Source organism: Danio rerio, chromosome 16 (assembly GCF_052040795.2).
Source record: "Danio rerio strain M-AB ecotype USA chromosome 16, GRCz13ab, whole genome shotgun sequence".
In the NCBI taxonomy this organism is placed as follows: domain Eukaryota; kingdom Metazoa; phylum Chordata; class Actinopteri; order Cypriniformes; family Danionidae; genus Danio; species Danio rerio.
The window spans coordinates 7854521-7865000 of record NC_141036.1 but is presented as its reverse complement, the minus strand read 5'-3'; the positions used below and the strand labels follow the sequence as shown (position 1 = coordinate 7865000).

At 37.1% G+C, this 10480-nt stretch overlaps 1 long non-coding RNA gene across 5 annotated transcripts in view; it reads left to right on the top strand.

The window, feature by feature from the left end:
* The window catches only part of LOC137487875 (uncharacterized), a 107360-nt gene that overhangs the window by 79345 nt on the left and 17535 nt on the right, over nt 1-10480 (top strand). The window contains exon 6 of one of the 5 annotated variants that reach the window (XR_015511015.1): nt 811-1660. The exons of the other annotated variants lie outside the window; for them this stretch is intronic. This is a non-coding gene — a long non-coding RNA (uncharacterized LOC137487875). Of the gene's footprint in view, nt 1-810; nt 1661-10480 lie in introns of those variants that run through there. 5 annotated transcript variants of the gene reach the window in all.

The following is a 10480-nucleotide window of genomic DNA, read 5'->3' as shown; positions in this document are numbered from 1 at the left end:
CTAAAGGATAGTAAGAGAAGCTATGCTACTAGTTATGCTATAGTCAAACTATGTGTAGTTATGGGAAGGAGCTGAAATGCAAGACAAATATTTAAGAAACATTGTGAAAGTAATCTTTACCAAACCCTCCACCTCTGCTTTAAAAAAATAAATAAAAGTACCTGCAGCCTTGTGTAAGAGAAAGCCATAAAAAAACATTTATGCCCCTGAAACACAATGCCCAAGATAAGCTCGGGGAGCCAGGCTTCTTTGTTTATCCATTTGTATTAGTACGCACCATTTATAGCTAAAAAAAAAAAAAAAAAAACATACATACTTGTACATTCTAATTCATGCTAATACATACATTTGGATACTAAATTATACACTACCTAACAAAAGACATGTCGCCTATCCAAGTTTTTGGAACAACTAATAATACTTCTAGTTGATTATTTGGCATCAGAAGTGGCTAATATGAAAGCCAAAGGCCACTAGATTACTCTTATTTAACTAAAATAAAATATGATCATGCCTTGATTTTTAACTATTTAATTAGGACAGTAAGGTCTGCCTTTGCTTAGACAAAAGTCTTGTCACTTAACAGAAATAATGCACAGTATAGAATATAAAGTCATGGTGCAGTGGAAAAATAATTAATATTGGATGACTGCATCCATACATCTCTGTAATGACTCAAATAACTAACGCAAAGAAAGGGTTAATCTTCAATGCCTCCTCCTTCATCTTACTCCAGACATGCTAAATAATGTTCATTTCTGGTGACTGGGCTGGCCAATTCTGGAGCACCTTGATCTTCTTTGCTTTCAGGAACTTTGATGTGGAGGCAGAAGTATGAGAAGGAGCGCTATCCTGCTGAGGAATTTGCCCTCTCCTGTGGTTTGTAATGTAACGGGCAGCAGAAATGTCTTGATACCTCAGTCTGTTGATGTTGCCATCTATTCTGCATATTTCTCACACGCCCCCATACTGAGTGTAACCCCAAACCATGACTTTTCCTTCACCAAACTTGACTTATTTCTCTGAGCACCTTGGGTCCAATAGTCCAATAATTTCAAATGGCAGCACAAATTTGCCTAATTTTTACCACATTTTTAGATTTTAACCACATCCTCACCCTGTGAACGAGGCTATGTGGGATCAGACATTTGGTACAAACTGGTTATGTAATTGGCTGTATATTCACAAGGACTTTTAATTTGGAATAAGCCAGCTCGGGTGTTTCCGGTGAAATGTCACACCATTATAAACTTGCCACATTTAAAAGCTGGTTTATTTAAAATCAATGATCTTCACTGTCTGATTGAGACACGATATAAAGTCTCACACCAAACAAGAAGCACTGCATTCTATTCCATTGTACTATTCCAGGGGTGGCCAACCCTGTTCCTGGAGAGCCACCTTCCTGCAGATTTCAGTTGCAACCCATATCAAACACACCAGCCTGTAATTATAATGTGGTGTTCAGGTCCTAATCAATTGGTTCAGGTGTGTTTGATATGGGTAGCAACTGAAATCTGCTGGTAGGTGGCTCTCCAGGAACAGGGTTGGCCACCCCTGTACTATTCCATGTCGTTAAAGTATGCAAATGTATTTTATTATATTCACCTGCTACTCCTCATAGTGCTTGCAATTAAACAGCCTTTCAGTTTGTCTTATGCTCAAACTAAATGAATGCTTAAGTCTATTTAATGGAGTATATTTGAATAAAATTACAATTTCGATGCTGTACCCTTATGAAGTTTAAAATAGTCACATCAAACTTTCACCGGAGGTGGCAGAAAAGCACTTGCCATGCATACTGCGGGGAAAATAAGTATTGAACATGTCACCATTTTTCTCAGAAAACATATTTATAAAGGTGCAGCTTGAATTGCAGACTTGCAATTGCCCCCGGATGTCGGTAAATCCACATATGCAAAGAAAACAAATCGAATGCTTTGATTATGTCAATTTCTCTTTGCACCAGATGGCAGTCTTTGTACTTTCATTTCGAGGGTGCAGATTCCATACATTTTATTAATATGTATAATTTTATTTTATTAATGACTATAACTTTATATATATAGTTTAAAAATATGTACCATTTTCCCAAGTGTATATAACTACTACTGTAAGAAAATATCAGAATTCGGAACATACTTTCTGTATTATCTTTGCTTGAACTGAGCCGATCTAATCCTGTTTATATGAATTGAACCTGCTCCCGATCAGGTTTGACCTAGCAGAACTGTTGCCATGACAACAACTCTCGGATCAGCTTTGAAGAACGAAATGATCCTGGATCGTGTCAAATCGTCAATATCCAAATCCAGCTAACTGAGTAATCCACGTACGAAGAACAGACCCCTGGTTTAATTCCATGTTAACAGCTCAATATTATTCCCAGAAAAAAACATGACATGTTCAATACTTATTTCCCCATATAAGGCCATTGAGCACAAACAGGCCGCTCGTACTCTAATAACCTATCAAGTTGAGAACCGCTATTATTCTGCACCACATTTTCACTTTATTAATATCTTTCTATTTTTAAAGCTGCTCATATCTAGTCCATATCTATAGCTTGTGGCTCACGATCGACACTCATTTTCCATGTAGTCTTGTTTTTGTCCTATCTCTCCTTCCTTTCTTCTAAGTTTGTCTGCGGCTTGGACTGTGAGTAACGGCTAACAGGCCGTCTGAAAGTTAGTCACCTCCACGACACCACTTCCCCTCGCCAGAGAAAAAGGGAAGCCTTTTCTTCCTCTCCCTCGGCTTCTTCTTTTGCTGTCGTCTAGACCCCAATAAACAATGCCTTCTCCAGAAATTATTATGGGAGCTCTGGATCAAAGAGCGAAGTGTAACATGAGTCCATGGACAGCGGGTAAACAGGCACGCGCGCTCAATGCTGCTCTTTATGCTGGACGAGAGAGAGAAAGCATGACGGGGAGGAAGACTTCAAAGTGACACGCCTCTGTCTTCACTGGCCCATTAAAGCCAGTCGGGGGGTGCGGAGGCTTGATTTCACATGAGATGTGTGAGGTGCCGTCACAAAGATGCTTTTTAGCATATGCAGAGAGTCTGTGGGAGAGATGTGCGTGGGTCTTATTGCTGATGGTGCTGGTGCATGTTGGGAATGCTGCTTAGATCATTCGTAGAGGAAATGTAGTGAGGCAGCGATATGAGAACCATGTGAGAAACACACAGACAGACAGACAGACAGGGAATGACATTTATTATGGAAAGTCCCTGAATTACCCAGTCACAATAAAGGATGTTCAGCCACATGTTAAATTAGGGTTGCCTCGTTACTCAACCAGATGCATCGCTAGAGACATTACATAGCTGGTTATGTATTATCTAGGACTTTGCCTGGAGAAATACAGAGATTGTTGACCCTGTCATTCTATCTATACACTCATGTCAATGCATTAATTATGTAAAGTCCACTTCTTAACCTCCTAGGGCAGGGGTCACCAAACTTGTTCCTGGTGTCCAGCAGATTTGAACTCCAACCCTAATCAAACACACCTGAACAAGCTAATCAAGCTAGGTATACTTGAAACACCCAGGCAGGTGTATTGAAGCAAGTTGGAGCTAAATCCTGCAGGGACACCAGCCCTCCAGAACCGAGAATGGTGACCCATGTCATAGGGCTCAGTGGCCACATATGCGGACAGCACATTTTAACTCTTATGTCTAATGCTTTATATTTTGTTACAGACATGCAGTGTCATCCTGCAACTGTTTTGAAGCATACGAAATGTCCCAAACATTATTTTAACTGTCCAAAATGGGCAAAAAATATATATGTGTATGTTCTATTAATGCATTAAAAACATTCAAGAAATAAACTGCTGTGTTCAAGGCAGAAATAAAGATTTTATTGTGTTTTATGGAAATTTGGACCACGAGTCCACATATATAGACATAATTTTTCTCTAAAATTGCATCATATTAAAAGATGATACTTAGGGTTTATTCTAATTAGGGTCCAATAAGCATAAATAGCAAAGAGAAATAAAAAATGCATGTAAAAAAAAAAACAGCTTTGACCTTAAGAGATTAAAGGGTGAAAATAAAGACTTTGGAGTGGCCTAGTCAAAGTCCTGAGCTGAATCCAATTGAGATGCTGTGACCCTCCAATGTGGCTGATTTTCAACAATTCTGCAAAGAGTGGGCCAAAATTCCTCCTCAGAGCTGTAACAGACTCACTGCAAGTTATCAAAAACATTTGATTCTTTTTTTGGAGTACATTATGATTCATTCAAGTACATGATTTTCATGGAGTACATTAGTTGGTTTTCCTTTATCCTGTGTTAAAGACTCAGTTAAGGATCACATGGAAAATTTTGAATAACAGTTCCTTAATTCACAAAAAAAAAAAGCTTTTCCCCTTGCTTATAGTATTTTTGGACTAATGCAATAAAAGAGTTAATGCACATAATAGGAGATTAAAACTCTCAATAACTCTCGAAGCATATAATACACCTAAGTGACTCCATTATGCTTACATTGTTTGCTGTTGATTGCTATGCCAATACTACAGTCAGCCACTCTAACAAGTTGATGGAAACACCCTAATTTGCATTTTTGATTTTCATTTTTGAACTTTGAAAAGATTTGCTTTACATTAGGATAGAAACCCGACAACTGAGACAAGCTGTGAGCACAAACTCTAAAAGTGCTATCTATGTCCTGTCTTTAGTTGTAGTTGTTTGTTTGTTTGGTAGTTTTGTTTAAGCTTTGTGTGAAATCTCAGGTTTCATAAACAATATCTCATATGTGCTTGGAAAATAAACACAAAGACTAGAGGTTTGAAAAAAAATGAGGGTGAGTGCATGATGACATTATACATTTGGTAAGATGTCATAAATATGAATATATATATATATATATATATATATATATATATATATATATATATACAAAAAATAAATATTATTTTTCTCCCCTATTTCTGTTTAACAGAGAGGAGATTTTTTTTCAACACATTTCTAGACATAATAATTTTAATAACTCATTTCTGATTACTGCTTTTTTTTTTATCTTTGCCATGATGACAGTAAATAATATTTTACATATTTTCAAGACACTTCTATACAGCTTAAAGTGACATTCAAATCCTTAACTAGGTTAATTAGGTTTACTAGGCAGGTTAGGGTAATTAGGCAAGTTATTGTATAACGATGGTTTGTTCTGTAGAATATCGAAACAATATAGCTTAAAGAGGCTAATAATTTTGACACTAATATGGTTTAAACAAAATTAAAAACAGCTTTTATTCTAGCCGAAATAAAACAAATAAAACTGTCTCTAGAAGAAAAAATATCAGACATACTGTGAAAATTTCCTTGCTCTGTTAAACATTGCTTGGGAAATATTTAAAAAAGTAAAAAAATAAAATAAAATAAAAAACATCAAACAACAAAGGAGGGCTAATAATTTTGACTTCAACTGTGTGTGTGTGTGTTTGTGTATATATTTATACATATATATATATATATATATATATATATATATATATATATATATATATATATATATATATATATATATATATATATATATATATATATTTACACATAGATACATACATATATATATATATATATATATATATATATATATATATATATATATATATATATATATATATATATATATATATATATACAGATGACTAAAAATGTCAATAAGTCTCTTTGATAAACTTATCAACCTCAAAAGTTGTCAGGGCAGAGATCAAGGTCATATAAAAAATCTAAAGCAGAAGTAAACAGATATCAAATATAAATCATGAGCTATTCTGGCATCTGTTTATTAACAGAGTTGTATTTTCATAGTGTACCATGCGTATATTTTTTACAAATTACACACTGTAAAAAAATGTTGCCGAGTTAAATTTGGTAGTTGATCTCAACTTACATCAATGAGACTAAAAATATCAAGTTAACCTTGTTAAAAATGTAGTTGAAACCCTATTAACTTATTAAATAAGCTAAAGCTGCATAAAAATGTTTGTTGTCCTGATTTTTTATCATAACTTTTTTTTTTTTTACAATGCATATCTGATTACTTGTCTGACTCCCTTTTAGCAACCACCCAAAAACAGTGTTTTGACAACCACTAACAATCTATTACATGTCTAAAAAGGTTGTGCATGTTTCTCTTTTTCAGTGAAAATTGAATCCATTGAAATCATTAAATCCATCATTGAAAATTAAATCCATGGATAAACATTTTGGTTCATGGATGAAGTCCTTCGTCATACTCAGGTACAGACAATAAATATAAAAAAATTGTAGACTAGAAGACACACGGAAATAAAGACTTGATAATTAATTATGCTCAGAATCATAAATCTCTCCTGTTATGTCTTTTAACCAGCTGCTTGTGTCTTGTCCTCATGAGGGTTCGGGTTTCCTTTGTTTTACGGCATTACAGTGACATTGGCTTGATATTTGTGGCTCAGTGCTTATACAGGCCCCGGTGCCTTCTGTGCTGGATTAGGGGCCGGTTGTCAGACACACGTCTTGGCATAACACAGGGGGCCAGCGTGTGGGGTCAGAGCAGTTTGGGTTTCCGTATACGCTTTGTAAAGCCAGGTGTCATTGAAAATCCCAGCGCCGCAGCAGGGATCATGCTGTCATGTGTTTAGACAGAGGCCGGAGCAGCCATGTCCAAAATGCAAGGAAGCTGAGGGGTAAGTGTCTGGATCGCTCCCTGACCCCCAGAACTACTGCCACGGTCAGCTGTTACAGGAGACACGGTGTGTTTTTTAAGAGCGATGGAGCGTCTCCGCTGCCTAAACAGGTTCTTGTTTTGTGGGTGTTCTTGAGTTCGCACCTACAGTTAAAGTCAAAATTATTGGCCCTCATGTGATTTTTTTTCTTTTTGAAATATTTCCTAAATGATGTTTTCATAAAATACGAAAATGAATGAATGATAAAAATGCAATATTTGCCCGACACTACTTTTTAGTTACTCTCAAAAATATGCAGATTTTTTATTTACAAAATTCTGCACAGAAAAAAAAAGTTTGCAGATTCTGTTTGGTCCATACAGCAGATAGAGAGAATCGTTAAAAACTGTGAACAGAAAGCCAAAGCATTAAAAAAAAGATGTGTATTCATGTATTAGTGGATTAATAAACGTAACCTAAGAGTCCATATTTTGCTTGAAGTCAAGACAGCCAGAAAACGTACACATCCTTGATAATGTATTGACATAGAGGCTCTTAAATGTAAACGCGCAACTGTTTACATTAGTGGTCTCATGAATTGGAAATCGGTTCATTTTGTGGTCTGTTTACGATTCAACAAACACAGGGTGACGCTTGCCAGTGATAAATGCCATTTCTGCTCATCTCTGTTTGTGCTTATGGTGAAAGTGTCTGCGGGGTGTATGAACTGTTAATATTTTTAGAGTGATTGAAGGGCGCACTTTTTCTTCTTATGAGCTCAGTTTGGCATGTTGTGTACAGGAGTGCTGTTTTAGCCTCGGGGGAACGCAAGCATAAGTGTGTGTGCTGCAGTTTTAGCCTGCAGGGTTAAAGAGACAGGAGACAACAGGTGTTTCTCATGTTCGAGTCAAGAGTTCTTAGCGCTAAACAAAAGAGAAAGTCACATTCTAACAAGACGAAAAGAATTGTAGTGTATGACAATTATGTACTGCATGTAAATGTGCAGTTTTAGATGGCGGCTGTGAGTTCTATGATTGTGTTCTTCATACCTGTCAACATTTGGATATAAAAATATGGGATATGTGCACCCCCCATCCCCTACACTAAAACAAACAAAAAGACTACACAGAATAACCCTAAATGACCCCTAATCTGTTCAATCAGAGCAGTTTAATTGTACAGCGCATCCGGATGTATTCATAGCGCTTCACTTTTTCCACATTTTTTTTTATGTTACAGCCTTATTCTAAAATGGATTAAGTTCATATAATTGCTCAAAATGTTACAGACAATACCCCATAATGACAATATGAAAAAAGAGTTTTTGAAATTGTTGCAAATTTAATAACAATAAAAAACCTGAAGGATCACATGTGCATAAGTATTCACAACCTTTGCTCAATACTCTGTTGATGCAGTACTTTGCAGTACCTCTCAAGTTTTTCAGGTTGGATGGGAAGCGACGGTGTACAGCCGTTTTCAGATCTCTCCAGAGATGTTCAATAGGATTTAGGTCTGGGCTCTGGCAGGGCCATTCAAGGACATTCACTGAGTTGTTCTGACGCCACTCCATTGATATTTTGGTGGTGTGCTTTGGGTCATTGTCCTGCTGGAAGATGAACCGTCGCCCCAGTCAGAGGTCAAGAGCACTTTTAGTCAGGTTTTCATTGAGGATGTCTCTGTACATTGCTGCATTCATCTTTCCCTCTATCCTGACTAGTCTTCCAGTTCCTGCTGCGGAAAAACATCCCCACAGCATGATACTGCCACCACCATGATGAGCAGTGTCTGGTTTTCTCCTAATGTAATGCCTGGCATTCACTCCAAATAGTCCAATTTTAGTTTCATCAGACCAGAGAATTTGGTTTCATATGGTCTGAGGGTTCTTCTGATGCCTTTTGGCAAATTCCTGGCAGGGAGTGGCTTCCGTCTGGCCACTCTACCATACAGGCCTGATTGGTGGATTGCTGCACAGATGGTTGTCCTTCTGTAAAATCCTCCTCTTTTCACAGAAGAACGCTGGAGCTCAGACAGAGTGACCATCAGGTTATTGATTACCCTGACTAAGGCCTACTCTAGGAACAGTCCTGGTGGTTCCAAACATCTTTCACTTACGGATGATGGAGGCCACTGTGCTCACTGGAACTTTCAGAGCAGAATAAATTTTTCTGTAACCTTCCCCAGCCTTATGCCTTGAGACAATCCTGTGTCTGAGGTCTACAGACAATTACTTTGTCTTCATGCTTGGTTTGTGCTTTGACATGCACTGTCATCCCTGGGACCTTATATAGACAGCTGTTACTCAAGTTATCTAAAACAAATATTACACAGTTTACTCAACTACACTGTAAAGAAATGCAGGGTTCCAAACCATTCTTTCATTCTGTCCCAGCACAAATCAAATCGATTAAGTAAACTTAAAGGGGTGGTCCACTACAAAACCATATTTTAACATCACTTTGGTTGATGTGTAATGTAGCTGTGTGAACATAAACAACATCTCTGATTGTAATACACGCAAAGTTCAATGCAAAGGGAGGCACTGGCTTTTACAGAGTTAGCTACAGCAAACGAAATTTGGGGACTACAACAAATACATCCGGGCTAGTGAGATCACAAACCTTTCAGATTTTGCTCATACACCATGTGCAGCAAAGGGGCATGGCCAGAGTCGCTGTAATGGTATAGCAGAAAAATGCCATCCAAATGCTGCTATTTTCATTTTGCTATTTGTATTCGGGCTTCCAAAAGACACAACACAAAGAAAAAAGTGCTTACAGTTTAATTTGAATTATGTTCCAGAGAATTATAAAAAAAAAAATAGCTCTAGCATTTGACAAAGGACAGCTTCAGAATCTTTTCCAGTTCTGTGCTGGATTCGGCTAAAAACTCCTCAAAGAACGAGCAGCTCCAACCATAATAGCAGAAGCTGTGGATTGTGAGCCATAACCTGTAAGTATTTTTATTTGTTAAAATTGATCTATTACATGCACAGCGTTGACGGTATGTTGTAACAAGTGTTTAAACAAGGATGTAAACAACTGGAAATGCTGTTTGGCACTGCTAACAATTTAGCTACAAATTCAGATTCATCAGTAAAACCGCTGTAAACACACACACTCTTCACCAGCGCTGCAGTGTCTCTCTATACAGCCACTTTCTGTGCGTTCCAAATCTTAAATAATAAACTCTCAAAAATATGTGAACGTTTCATATTACTTACACATGCTTATTCCGAATATATGTGAAAGGCACTTGTAGGATTTTATTCTAGAGAGCAGGCGTAAGGATTAAGCTGTGTGCTTATTCATTTTCTGTCTGATCCAGGCTCAAACTGATAAGATAATAGCTACTCTGACTGACAGTATTTATCCGCGAATCACAGCACATTATAGTAGCTGACCATTCAGAGCCTCATGAGGGCGGGCCTTTTGGAGAGACTAGAAAATATGACAATCGTTTTCATGTTAGCAGAGTAGCTGTACAGTATATAATCAAAGTAAGATATATGAAAAAATAACAGGATTTTTTACAAATTGTACACATTGCTCTGAATCTTATAATAACAACCAAGCCTTAAAAATACACTCAGGTCCACCACTTTAACAAATATAAGTCGTTTGAACATAAAATAATTAAGTTGTCCCAAAAAAATCTCAAGAATTGTGTTGTTTCAGCTCAACTTTTGTCATATTAATGCCACTGTTCATGTGTGCACTTCTTCAGGGCCTCTTCCTCAAATGAAAGCAGAGTTCTTCAAATACAACTCCTAGTGTGTAGCGTGTTGTGTAACGGTGCGCTCATAGTGTCCTG